This window comes from Balaenoptera physalus (genome assembly GCF_965194825.1).
Source record: "Balaenoptera physalus genome assembly, contig: SUPER_4_unloc_3, whole genome shotgun sequence".
Taxonomy (NCBI): Eukaryota; Metazoa; Chordata; class Mammalia; order Artiodactyla; family Balaenopteridae; genus Balaenoptera; species Balaenoptera physalus.
Genome location: NW_028126543.1, coordinates 931213 through 945575, shown reverse-complemented (window position 1 = coordinate 945575; position 14363 = coordinate 931213). Strand labels below are relative to the sequence as shown.

General features: G+C 41.2%; 1 long non-coding RNA gene across 1 annotated transcript in view; it reads right to left on the bottom strand.

The window, feature by feature from the left end:
- LOC309650398 overlaps positions 1-14363 on the bottom strand; it is a 963470-nt gene that overhangs the window by 222426 nt on the left and 726681 nt on the right. The gene's annotated exons all lie outside the window — the stretch shown is intronic.

Here is a 14363-nt window from a genome sequence, read left to right as displayed (position 1 = left end):
TCCCTCCCTCTGGGAACTTATATTCTGCAAGGAAAGAAAGGCAGTCAACAAATAAGAAGCTGTGTCTACTATATTTAAACTAGATAATCAACAAGAACCTACTGTATAGCACAGGGAACTCGGCTCAGTATTCTGTAATAACCTAAACGGGAAAAGAATCTGAAAAAGAATGGATACTTGTATGGGTATAAATGAATCACTCTGCTGTACGCCTGTAACTAACACATCATTGTTAATCAACCACACTCCAACATAAAATTTTTGTTAAAAGATCTACAAAAAAAATAAGAAGCTGTGTAATGTGTCAGGTAAGTGCTCATGAGAAATAAAAAAAGTAAGAGGGAGGCAGTTAGTACTTTGTGGAGAGGAGTCAAGCAAGGCCTCTCTAAGAAAAACACATTTGAGCTGAGACCTGAAGGAAGCAAGAGTATTCCAGGCAGAGGGAAGAAAAGAAAATGCAAAGTCCCTGAGGCAGGGGCAGTTTGGCATGTCCCAGGGACAGGAAGGAGGCCAGCAGGGCTAGAGGAGAATGAGCAAGATAGTTACAGCATAAGAGAGGAACCTGGGGCCCCAGGGATCATGTAGGGCTTCAGGGCCACCTGAGGACTTTTTTCTTCACTCAGAGTGAGATGGGAAATCTTTGGAGTGTTTTGAGCAGAGGAGTGATATTAACACACATTTTAAAAGAATCACTCTGGGGACTTCCCTGGTGGCGCAGTGGTTGAGAATCTGCCTGCCAATGCAGGGGACACTGGTTCAAGCCCTGGTCCTGGAAGATCCCACATGCCACGGAGCAACTAAGCCCATGCACCACAACTACTAAGCCTGTGCTCTAGAGCCCGCAAGCCACAACTACTGAGCCCGCATGCTGCAACTACTGAAGCCCTCACACCTAGAGCCCGTGCTCCGCAACAAGAGAAGCCACCGCAATGAGAAGCCTCTGCACCGCAAGGGAGAGTAGCCCCCTCTCGCTGCAACTAGAGAAAGCCCGTGCGCAGCAAAGAAGACCCAACACAGCCAAAATGAATAAATAAATAAGTCTTTAAAAAAAAAAAAAAAGAATCACTCTGCTGCATTGAGAATACAGTGAAGGAGGCAGAGGTAGAAACTGTGAGACCAGTTAGGAGCCTACTGCAAAATAAAAGATAAAAAATGACAGTGGCTTAGACCAGAGAGATAGGCACTGGGAGATGACGAGAAGCAGATGGATTCTAGATGTACTGTGAAGGTAGCGCACATAGGGTTTTCTGACACATTGGATGGATGAGTGGGTGAGAGAGAGAGAGAGAGAGGACTTATGAAAAGAGGAAGAATAAAACAAGAAAGATTTAGTGCAGTATAAACATGAGGAGTTTGGTATCTAGAAAGAGAGGAAGCAGTAGAACAAAAATGCAATCTAGACAAAAATTGTACTTTATGCACTCCTGTCCCACTTCCACCTTCTACCATCCACACTCCCTTGCCTCCCAACCCCTATCAGCCTCACTCCTTTACAGTATAAACTGCACAGGCCTCAATCGCAAAAATGTCTAAAATTAATAACAGTTTAAAACAAAAAAATTCAAAATACTCTCCTAAATTAAAGTTTGGATCAAAGAGGAAACCAAAAGTAGAATCACAAAAACTTCTAGAAGTAAACGTAAGAGTAAATCTTTGTGACCTTGGTTTACACAAAGATTTCTTAGATGCCAACACCAAAAGCACAAGCCATGAGAGAAAAAATTGATAAACTGGATTTCATCAAAATTCAGTTTCTGCACTTTGAAAAACACTGTTAAACAGAATGAAAGGACAAGCCACTGACTGAGAAAAAGTATTTGCAAAGTATACCCCTGATAAAGGACTTGTGTCCAGAATACATACAGAAATCTATATCTTCACTAAAAAGAAAACAAATCACCCAATTTTTAAAGAGCCAAAAGATTTAAACAAACATTTCACCAAAGAAGATATACACAGAGCACATGAAAAATGCTCATCATGAATCATTAGGGGACTAATAATTAAAACATAATGAGATATCACAACACACCTATTACAATGACTAAAAGTCCAAGTGTTGGCCAAGAGGTGGAGGTACTGGACCTCTCACACCGGCTAGTGGTCATGTAAAACAGCATAACCATTTTGGAAAATAGTTTGGCAGCCTCTTAAAAAGTTAGGAAATTACCCATTTGTTCCAGTCGTTCCACTTCTAGGTATTTACTCAAGAGAAATGAAAACGTATGTCCACACAAATATTCACAGCATATTTATCTGTAATAGCCCCAAACTGAAAACCACCCAAATGGCCATTAACAGGTGAATGGATAAACACATTGTGGTAAATCCATATAATGTAATACTACAAAATGATAAAAATAAACTATTGGGCTTCCCTGGTGGCACAGTGGTTAAGAATCCGCCTGCCAATGTAGGGGACACGGGTTCGAGCCCTGGTCCAGGAAGATCCCACATGCCGTGGAGCAACTAAGTCCATGCACCACAACTACTGAGCCTGTGCTCTAGAGCCCGAGAGCCACAACTACTGAAGCCCACGCACCTAGAGCCCGTGCTCCACAACAAGAGAAGCCACCGCAATGAGAAGCCCGCACACCGCAACGAAGAGTAGCCTCCGCTCGCCGCAACCAGAGAAAAGCCCGCCCGCGGCAACGAAGACCCAACGCAGCCAGAAACAATAAATAAATAAAATAATAAATAAATTGTTTAAAAAAAATGATGAAAATAAACTATTAACACACACAAAAACATGGATGGATCTCAAAATAATAATGCTGATGGAAAGTAGCCAGACCAAAAAACTGTAGACTCTATTATTCCATTTATATAAAATTGTAGGGGAAAAAAATGAATCTATAGTGACTGAAAGCTGACTAGTGGTTGCCTAGGGACAGAGAAGCAGGATTTATGGGAGGCACAGAAGGACAGTAGGATGTATTACAAAGGACCAGGAGGAAACTTTGCGGGTGATGGACATGTTCATTATCTTGATTCAGATGATGGTGTCACAGTGTCTACATATGTCGAGACTCTTTAAATATGTACAGTTCGTTATACATCAATTATATCCCCATAAAACTGTTAAAATTTTTATTGGGGGAAATACTACAATTATAGTGCTTTGGGAAAATAATAATTAGGATACTGTATGTCCAACTTTAAAGCCAGAGTTATAATTTTTGATAGGAATTACATTAAATCTATTTACCAGTTTGGGGAAAATCAGCTTACTTACTATGTTGATTCTTCCAATTCGTGAATAAAGTATGTTTTTCCATTTATTCAGATCCTCTTCAATTTCTGTCTTCCTTGTTTTACAGTTTCCAGCATACAAGTCCTGTACATGTTTTGTTAGATTTACACCTAAATTCTTCTTTTTCTTTCTTTTTGTTTTTAAGTAATTGTATATTGTATTGTATTTTTTGTTTGTTTGTTTGTTTTTTTGGCTGCATTGGTCCTTTGTTGCTGCACGCAGGCTTTCTCTAGTTGCAGCGAGCGGGGGCTACTCTTCATTGCGATGCGCAGGCTTTTCACTGCAGTGGCTTCTCTTGTTGTGGAACACGGGCTCTAGGCACACGGGCTTCAGTACTTGTGGCTCTCGGGCTCTAGAGCATAGGCTCAGTTGTTGTGGTGCACGACCTGAGTTGCTCCATGGCATGTGGGATCTTCCCGGACCAGGGATCAAACCTGTGTCCCCTGCATTGGCAGGCAGATTTTTAACCACTGCGCCACCAGGGAAGTCCCTGTATTTCTAATTTTGGTGTCCACATGTTCACTGCTAGCATACAGCCTAAAGAAATACAACTGATTTTTGTATGTTTATGTTATATCCTGAAACCCTACTGAACTCACTTCATAGTTCTGAGTTTGGGGGTAAATTCTTTGGGATTTTCTACATCAACAATCATGTACCTCAGAAAACAACCACTTAAGGTGAATCTAAATTAATTAAAATGAAGTCCAAAATTACACAGTAAATTGTGGGGAAAAAGTCTGATTGGGATTTTATCATAAAAATCAAGCCAGAACTACTGAAATAAATTTATTTTCTCTTATACTTCACAAGATTTACATTATAACTGCATCTCTGTTAATTCTTAGAACAAAGAATGAATCAATGTTGGAGTTGGGAGGAAAGGAACATCCTTCTCACAATCTTGTATGATGTGGCACCCTTTATGTTTAACTTTTGCAATGCAATCATAAAGAATGTCCTTTTTTGCAAAAACTGTATGATGTCTTCATTGATATTTTAAGGGTCTTCCTAATCCTTTGATCCTAAAGTCACTCCCTTGAAGCACTTATTGGATCATCTTTGTCCATGTTCAGAGTTTTATAATTATTAACTAGTTCAGTGCTGCTGCATCACCCTGGCCAGTGGCTTTGCAAAATTCAAGCAGGTTTCTAATACCACTTTCATCAACTTCATTAAATTCTGAAAATTTTGCAGTATTTGCCATTTTATTTTGCAGTCATGTTGCACTGACTATTGCATATTTACGACACCTGATAATCAGTATGCTCATGTACTAGGGAATAACAAAACTGACACCATATCAGATCTGTTTCTTTTACTTTAACCTTTGTACTTTGTTTTTGCTACAACTTAATGTTGCCTATAGCCTGAAATATACAGGATAGCCAATTCTCAAGGCTCTGGCCTTTACAGGTGTAACATTTTTCCATTCATAGAGAGAGAAAAAGTTGCAGAACAGAGAATAACGTTTGTCTTGTTGAAGGTTTACAGGAACACCATGACCTGACCTAAGTGGACAGCTACAAGAACAAAGGATTCCGACACCAAGTTTGCAACAGGGAACAACACTCTCTCCCCTTTTAGTATAAAAAAAGCCTGAATTCTACCTCGGGGAAGATGGTTCTAGCCCATCTTACCTGAGGACCCTAGCCCACCATCTTCTCGGTCTGCTGGCTTTCCGAATAAAGTCACTATTCCTTGCCCCAACCACTCGTCTCTCGATTTGTTGACCTGTTGTGCGGCAAGCAATATGAGCTTGGGCTCCGTAACGATCATTAGAGAATACTTATTGTTTTCTTATGCCACATCACTACTGTGGAGACTGTAATAACAGGCATTGTACTACTGCAAACCTTAAAACAGTCATACCCTTTGCCCAGAAAGTCTATTCTATAAATATCGTCAAGATATGCATAAACATATGCACACATATGTTTACAGGAGTATTTAAAAGAAAAAAAATTTAGTTCACCCTAAGTGCCCCAAAATAGAAAACTGAGTACAGTCATAGGATGGAACGATATGTAACTATTAAAAATCATGATGTAGAAGAAGAGTTAATATCATGGTAAAATTTCCCATAATCTGTTAAGTTGCAAAGGCAGAATACAAAACCATGCTTACAGGCTGATACCCTAACTGTGTATTTGTTTAAAGCACGTGTTTAAAAAAAAAAAAAAAACAACTGTGTATGTGTTTACAAACATAAAAAAAAGTGTAAAAGGACTTAATCCAAATTCCGGTAGAGATTACTTCTATGCTAAAATCTTAGGAGTGATTTAAATTTTTCCTTCAGTATGTTTGATTATGTTTTTCAATCTTTCTACAATGTGTACCTCACTTTGGGAATTTTTTTAAAGGCTCCTATTTTTTAAATACAATAAATAAAAGGAACGTGCTTCTTAAGAGGACTTCATATCCAATTCTCATCAAAGACATGGGTATAACTGACAAGAGAAAGGTGCAGAGGAGAGGGTCATTTGATGGACGAGACCATTAGCACAACTACTGAAAGCTGTTGCCTTTCAGCCAAGTTTTCCGTAAGCATTACCATTCCAGGGCTAACACAGCAGCTGTCGGTGAGCAAACTTAAATTCTGCCTCCTGGCTGTGACAGAGGTTTGGGCACATGTTACATTGACACCAGTGGCCCCAGGCACCTTCACTGCGGACTTAGTCGGTCCCATTTTCCTAAGTGGGAAGCTGAAGAATCAGCTGTGGGCAGATGCAAAGAACCTTACTTCCTTAAGGATGGAATTTACCAGCCTGATTCCTCCCTCCTGGCTCCAAGCACCACCAAGATGCTGCTTCCGGAGCCCACGAGAGAAAAAGAAAGCCTCTTCGCTGATGAAGGAGAAAAACATTCCCCTTGGGGAACACACCCAAAACAGGGCTTTTCTTATATTATAGTAGCCTGACCTTCCCAAGGGGGCGGGCTATTTTCTCAGCTCCTCACAGAAACAACGGCTTATGGCTCTCTCTCGGGGAAACTGAGGTACAACACAGGGGGAGCCCTCAAAGTATGAAAAATGTTGTTAAGAGGATGTTTGGGAAAGGTGGTATCTTTGGAGCAACAGAATCATATTTTTTTCCGGTATATTCTGAAAAATAATTCTATTGATATCCACAGTTTTTAGTACCCAAAAATGGATTTAGCCCTATATATTACATAAGTACATGTATATGCAATGTAATAAAACGCCTACAAACGTACTGAAAAACTTCAAATGGAATTTGGCGACTTGAGACTTTTCAGAAATTTCCTTGCGGCCCAGTCACGTCAAGAGCCGGGGGTTCGAATTCCCTCGCCACTTCCGGCTTCACACCCTCCCACCACACGCACAGTTAAGCTCTGGAATCGCGGAGCTGAAGAGAAACGCCTGGCTCTCTCACGAACTCCAAACGTACACTCACCAGCCAGGGCCCCTCACCGTCTCCAGGCTGGTCCCAACCCCGGCGGAATCACTTCCAGCCTTTCCTTCCCCGGTGGCGCACCCCTCCCATGATGCCCCGGGGCGCACCGGAAGCAACTCCTCACCTCTCTGGGAAATTGAAACCGCCTTTCTTCTCGGTAGTTACCGGCTGTTTCCTTGGAAGTCCACGGCTGCTGATTTTTTCACGTGTTTTCAATACTGTGATCCACCCACCCTCCCCGAACTAGATGGTAAGCTGTTTGAGAGAACCAACTTCTAATCCCCAATGCCTGGAATGGTGTCTTTATAAGCCATTTGCTAAATGAAGAGCAGCTAAACGTTTTGTTTGACAGAGTAAAGCAAAGCTGAGTAGAAAAACAGCAGATAACAGAGCCAACGCTCAGCAGAGTATATGGAAGAATAGCGTTACCTTTATAATAACAGCTGGCATTTAAAACCCTAAATCCTTACCTTAGTTTGCAAGGCTCTAAGCATCTGGCCCCTAGCCGCTTCTGCCACGTCATTCCTTGCTACTGTATCCCTGGCTCCGTTCATCCCTGCCCTACTGGCCTTTATTCTGTTCCTGTGCAGGCAAGTTCCCCTCCCAGAGCCTTTGCATTTGTTTCCTCTGCCTGGAATACTGTGCCCCGTTGATATTCTCCTGGCTTGCTCTTCCTCTAAGTGCTCAAATATCATCTCTTTAGAGAAACTTATCCTGACTGATCCATTTCAAACCCACACAGCCACTGTTTCCTGTTATCCTCTAAGTGCTCAAATATCATCTCTTTAGAGAAACTTATCCTGACTGATCCATTTCAAACCCACACAGCCACTGTTTCCTTATCCTAATTTTCCTTTCCTTCAGAGAATTTATCACTAATTGACATTTGATATCTGTTTGTTTGTTGTCTGTCCCCACATACACACACACTAGAATAGAGTTTCCATGAGGGCAGAGACTTTGTCTGTTCTGTTCCCTAGTGCTTAAAATCTTCCCAGCATGTAGTAAGCCCTCAATGAATGTTTGATGAATAAACAATTGAATACGTGCATGCTCCCTGTTACCGGCTCTGTGCATTACAGCTTCAAAATTAGCAATTCCATATGTGAATTTCATCACCATCCTGGTTTTGTGAGAGATCTCAAGCTGGTTCCATCTAGCCCCATCTTGGTCAAGTTTGAGGATTTTGCCATCATACCCCCAACCACCTTTTGGGTAGGGTGATAAATTTATCTGGGTTTGCCCAGGATTGTCCTGATTTTAAAACTGAAGTCTCAGGAATCTCTTCAATTCCAAGCAAATTAGGAAGGTTGGTCACCCTGCTTTGAGGTATCTAGGCTCCATCTTCCTCGTCTTGTTTTATTGTTGTGAGTGTGTGGAATGAGGGGGTGGGGGGTGGGGGGTGGCGGTGACTTAGGAGTGTTCTGGGCCATCTGGAGAGGAAATTGGCTATATGTAGTGGGTAGAATGGGAGGGCTGGATGGACAGTAGTGAGGCTGTGGTCAGCTGATGGGCCTTACCAAACAGCAACAAAAAAGAGATGAAAGAACAACATAGAAGATGCTGTCCTGGCTTCCAGAGCCCTCTGGCACAGGCAATGGTTGGTACATTCTCTAGAGAAAGTTCCTGGCTTCTAAGTCTCAGGCTCTGCTGTTGACATGGCCTCACCCACTCCATGTCACTTTCAAAAAGTAGCCTATCATGCATTTATTAACTCAGTTGTCACAAGAACCCCATGAGTTAGGTATTGTTATTATCCCCATTTTACAGATGAAGAAACTGAGGCTCAGAAAAGTAGAATAAGTTGCGCAAATTCAAATAGTTTAAATAGTGAAGTCAGGATTTGAACCTCAGTATTCTGACTCTCAAAGTCCACTATTAGTCACTACATTATCATGCAGCTCTTAAAAATGTAAATATGCATTTGGGCTATGCCTAGCCAAGGGCATAAAATTTTTTTTTTTTTTTTTTTAGGCTATGTTGTTTCATACCCCAACAGTTGAAATTAAAAGTAATTGATCACGCGTTTCTTAGTTCTAATGAGGCTTTAAGCACTGAAGAAACCAACAAAAAAAATACAACTACTAGACAAAAAAGGGCAAATGACATGGACCCTAAGTCTCACAGGCATCAGTCAAGATTATGAGGCCAGATAAGAAAGTCTCCAGTTTACTGGACAGACCTAACTGGTAGAAGTTCTTCTCTGAACACAATGTTCCCAGGCCATGCACACACTCTCTCCATGATATTTTCAGAGAAGGATGCCTCGTTTGCGTGTAATTCTGAGAAGCATGTATAATTCTGAGAGCGTTAGTGTCTTAACAGGATCTTGCAAAGCCAGAAACAGCTGTCTTGTAGTGAAAACACAAACTGGACTTGGATTCAAACCAGACTTGTTCTAGCTCCCATTCTGCCACTTACTAGCTGTATGACTAGTCACTTAATCTTGCCAAGCCTCAGTTTTCCAACCTGTAAAACTGATAAATCTATGTCCTCATTGATTGAAGGAAAATCAGTTTAAATATTTCTCTGGACAATCCCCCATCAACTTCTTGCTTTGCAAAATTGTAGTGTAGAAATGCCAGCAGTATGGAAGTTTATGTATTGCACTTGAAAGAGTTCTGAACTAGCGCTCTTGGATCTGAGAGTAGAATGGGAAGGGGGTCTGTCTAATTAATTAGCATTAATTAGGTAACCTGTCCAGAACCTCAGTTTCTGATTCTGTAACATCAGGGTTAGATTAGGTAATGTTCAAGGTTCCCCTCTAGTTCTGGATCTAATATTCTCACTCAATATTTTTAATTAGGCGATTAAATATAAATTTGTATCATTCACTAATATACCTGTCCTGTGACTTTTGCCCAGAAATTTCTGTTTCTGGCTGGGGAACTTCTTGCTGCTTTTGGAAATTTCATCTGTTACATAGCTCTTAGATAGTTGTAACGGGTAAGGGATGATCCTCCTAGCAGCACAATTAACTGCCTTTTCTTCTCAAGTAGCCCTCTGCGGAATGAACTTGATTACACTTGTTTCCTGGGCCTCTCTATTTGGCCCTGCTGCTGCTTTCTCCATCCAAATCTGCATTTCCTCTGAATGTGCCTTATATAGTGATTGGTGGAGAGATTTGCTCCCAGGGAAATCAGGAAAACTTTTTCCTCCTCCTTAACACCTGCTCACTCCTTAATCCTTGCCTTCAAAGCTTCCACCCCCACCATCCTGCTGACATTAATGTCAGGATCACCTCTCTCACTGACCCAATGCCCTTTTCATGGTCCTCCTTTTCTCCATCTTCTCTGTAGAGCTTTTTACTATATCCTCTCTCTTGAAAATACCACCCTCTCGAAGATACCACCTCCCTTGACTTCTTCTGACACTAATAATGAAGTTCCCATCACTTTAGAGTTGACAAAATGATTTTGTAACAAGACTGGAGAAAACCCTCATTGGCAGAACTCCTCTCAGGGTTGGGAGAGATGGAATGATGGTGTGGGGTGTGAGCTGGGGACTACAGGGCATAGTGGTGGGATAAAGATGAAGCTCCCAAAGGGAATATGTGAGTAAAAATAGGTGATCACCAAACTTGCTAAGGATAAAACTGGTGTTCTTTACTTGAGGACTTTTATTTTGTTGAGTAACCAGAGGAGTAGGCATGCAGGTCAATGGCAGAGCTAAACGGCCCCATGTAACAGAGGAACAAATGAGTACCCATAGGGGTCGGGCAGACACCTCAGGGGAAGAAAGGAAATCAACCACCTGCCTCAGTGTGATGGAAAATGGACTTCGTGGAAGTCATTGCTGATGGAAACTGAATACTTTAGGGGATGTAATATAATCCTCTTCTAGTCTGCTCTACAAAATCTTCAGTAAAGCCTGCATTGCTCACCTATGTTTTTTGTGCTAGAGGATTATTTGCCAAGGTCTGTGTCAAGGTTGATACAGATTGAAGCATACTGTTTGGCACTGGCTGGAAAGAGACTGCCTGCGGAGACAGCCACATCTTGACAGTATCTCATTTGATCCCCACACTATCCTCATGACTTGGGCAGAAACAGAATTATGTTTCTGATTTTGCAGCGGAAGGAGAAAACATCACAGCTGCGAAGAGAGGTGATGGGACTTGTCATTTATGGCAGTAAATGACAGAAGTAAAATATGGATCCACGTGGCTCTTTTGACTCCAGCAAGATCTCACTCAGGTATTTGTTTACCTGAAGAATAACCTTTTTTTTTCCCACTCTTTTTGTCTTCATTTCCGCCTCTCACCTCCTCAACATGCAGCCTTTCTCTGAGAACCCAGCTTCCTTAATAAGTTCAACTGTCAACTGCATACAGGTGACACCCTCATACTCACAGACCTACATCTTCAGTCTTAATGTCTCCTGTATGTAAACTTTGAATCCTTATCTCTACCTACTTAGCTGGATATCACCATCATCTCAATCTCAATCTGTCCAAAATCGAAATTCCTATTTCCCCCCCTTCACTATTTCTCCTGGGCAGGTATCATGCCCCTAGATTTCTAGGCTGCAGTGAGGGCTGGATGAAAGGTAGGATCCTCTGATTCCTTTTTCCTCCTCAAACTCGGCATCATCAAAGTCTTGTGGATCCTGCCTTCAGGGTATCCCTTGGGTTTTCTCTTTCCTTTTACATCTCATTTCTGTACTGCTTAATCAAGGCCCTCTTCATTTTACACCATGATTATTTTTATATTCAATGCAAATAGATATTACTTGCATGTTTAATATTATGTTGAGAGGATTGTAATATATTAATGTGGGATAGGGCCTCGAAAAATAAGTCTAGAGGACTTCCCAGTGGTCCAGTGGGTAACACTCCGCGCTCCCAATGCAGGGGGCCCGGGTTCGATCCCTGGTCGGGGAACTAGATCCCACGTGCATGCCACAACGAAGATCTCACATGCCGCAACTAAGACCTGGAGCAGCCTAAATAAATAAATAAATGTTAAAAATAATAATAATAAGTGTAGAGCTCAGAGAGGTCTTAAATGAGAGAAACATATTCCTTTCACCTCCTGGGGTTCTCTTTTTGCCAGGCCTAAACGGGACAGTGAGGCAGACAATTTCAAGCCCACACAATACTCTTCTTGAACCTACGGGATGGACCCGGAGATACCAGGGGACAATCACTGGGAAAGCCAGCCCTCTGGTGCTATGGAGAATTTTAACACAGATCTGAATTTATAGGGTCATCCAGGGGTTAATTCTAACTGCCCACCTACTCCCATAAATCATATCAGAGCCTGTATAATCATCTTGGCAAGTTGTACACCAAGATTTTCTAAATAGTTGCTAAGTGGTTCTAGGACCTCAGGTTCTCGCTCTCCATTATATCCCACCATCAGTTCTATACTAATCTTCAGATATATGTGTGTGTCTACACACACACACACACACGTTCACTTTTCTGCTTAAAGCCTTGAAAGGTTCCCCAATGATCTCAGAATAATGTCCTGACTCCTTCCATGGGCATTGGGAGCCCATCACAGACAAGCCCAGCCCACTTCTCCAGCCTCACCTCCGTGTTACCCCCAACCCTTCCATCCAGGCTTGCCCATTCCACCTTCCTGAAACACACCCTGGGAAGTCTTGTTTCTAACCACAATCCCTACGTTCCCTAAGCCTGGAACCTCCTTCCTGTACTCTTAAAATCTGCCTCCTTTAAGAGAGAGTAGAGGATAGAGGAAAAGGCGAGGCTTTGGAATCAGCAACCTGGGATTCCAATTCTGGCTCCATTGCCTACTAGCTGTGGGGCCTTTTGGTCAATCACTTAACTCCCTTAGGCCTCAGTTCCCCATATGGACAATGGGAATAATAAGAATATAAACAGTATAACCCCCTAAGGCTTGCAGAGAAAAATAAACATAATAAAATATACAAAAGTGCTATGTAAACTGGAAAGAACTACAAAAATCATTATTATTATTATTTTTTATTATTATTATTATCTCCACAGTCACCATCCCCTTCAGATCTCTTCTCTCCTCCAAAGCAGTATCATTATCATTAATAACAATTCTGAGAATATTTTACATAAACAACATACCTTACGGGTTTTAAATACCTTGTCCATACATCTAGTCCACTGTGCATCTCACTCATCTTGGCACTTAACCTTCGAAAAGTAATTTATCTTTTCGTGTCTATGTACTCTCTTCCCATGTCCATTATCTCCTCCTTTGGAGCAATGTCCCTATTTCATATCTCCTTTCCCCATTGCCAGCACTCAAAAGTGATGGGCTTGCAAAAGTGAAAGGTTATAGGCATTGGCTCTAGAGCCAGAGAGGATTTGAATCCCATTTCTGCCACTTACTAGTTGTGTGGCCTTAGGCAGTTTATTTAAACTCTCAGTGGCCCAAATTTCTTCAGCCATAAAATGGGAATGATGTTAGCACCTACCCCACAACACTATTATGATGCTTAAGTGAGCCAATATGGATAAAGCCTGGCACGTAGTGAGTTCTTAATAAATATAAACTATTACTATTAAGTGAGACTGAGTCTGATTCCATTCTTTTCTGCCTTATCACTTCAGCCCTCTTTCAACACAGATTCCCCATGAATCGTCCTTATTCATTTATACACAGGAACAAAATCTACTGAGCATCTGTTACATACCAAAGACTGTCCCTTGGATAAAAGCAGCTGTGTTTATGCCTGATCACTTTCTGTTGCTTTCTTCTGGGCCAAATGGTACTAAGAATGAGACAAGTTCTCTGTGGATTGCAGCCTTCAGCCTTCTCCTCTTGTTTTCTCAAGCAGGGAGTAAGATGGTGTTCCAACATCAGATCACCAGGTACAAAAAATTCTTCATATTTTTTTACTGAAAGGCTTCTCAGGCCCCTTAACATGCTAGTATTTATGGTGAATCTCCAGCAACAGGGAATAGAGTTGGCCACATTTCCTGAACTCATTTAGCCACGGCACCTTTTATTTCACAGTTTCTCTCAGAATCAGCATTCTGTCAAATCTATTTTGGAAAATGCTACGTGGAAGTCCTATTCCTATCTGTTTCTCCTTTGTCCACAATTTCATTTTGACTAATGCAAACTGTCCTTGGAAATGCCTCACCTATATGAGAGTACCCACTGGAAGACTAGAGAATCTTTTTTCTTTTTAATTGAAGTATAGTTGATTTACAATATTGTGTTAGTTTCAGGTGTACGGAAAAGTGACTCAGTTATATTGTTTTCAGATTATATTCCATTATAGGTTATTACAAAATATTGAGTATAATTCAGTACACATTGATCATATACAACATAAACAAGTCAGGCTGTATTGCTGTAAATGGCTCTAACTTCTAAAATGTATGGTAATTCCTACATACTCAAATATTACTTATGTTTCAGCCAAAAAACAACCCCGAGCAACCATAAGAGTTGTCACAAAGACCATGTATTTCCATTAGAACTTCTAGAACTTCCCATGGAACTTATGACTCCTTTTTTTTGTTTGTTTTTTCCTTTAGCTTGCTCATCTGTTTCCCATTCTATAGCAGATTAGAAAAAGGAAGATTGGGCTCACAGAGGCAAACACACTAACCACAGACAGAATACAGCTGAGTACCTTGCCGTGAAGGTGTAGATATAAAAACTAGAAAGGTGACACAAAAATTCATTGCAACCTAGGAACAATTAGTGCAGGGTAAAATCCGCGAAGAAACTATAATATCCC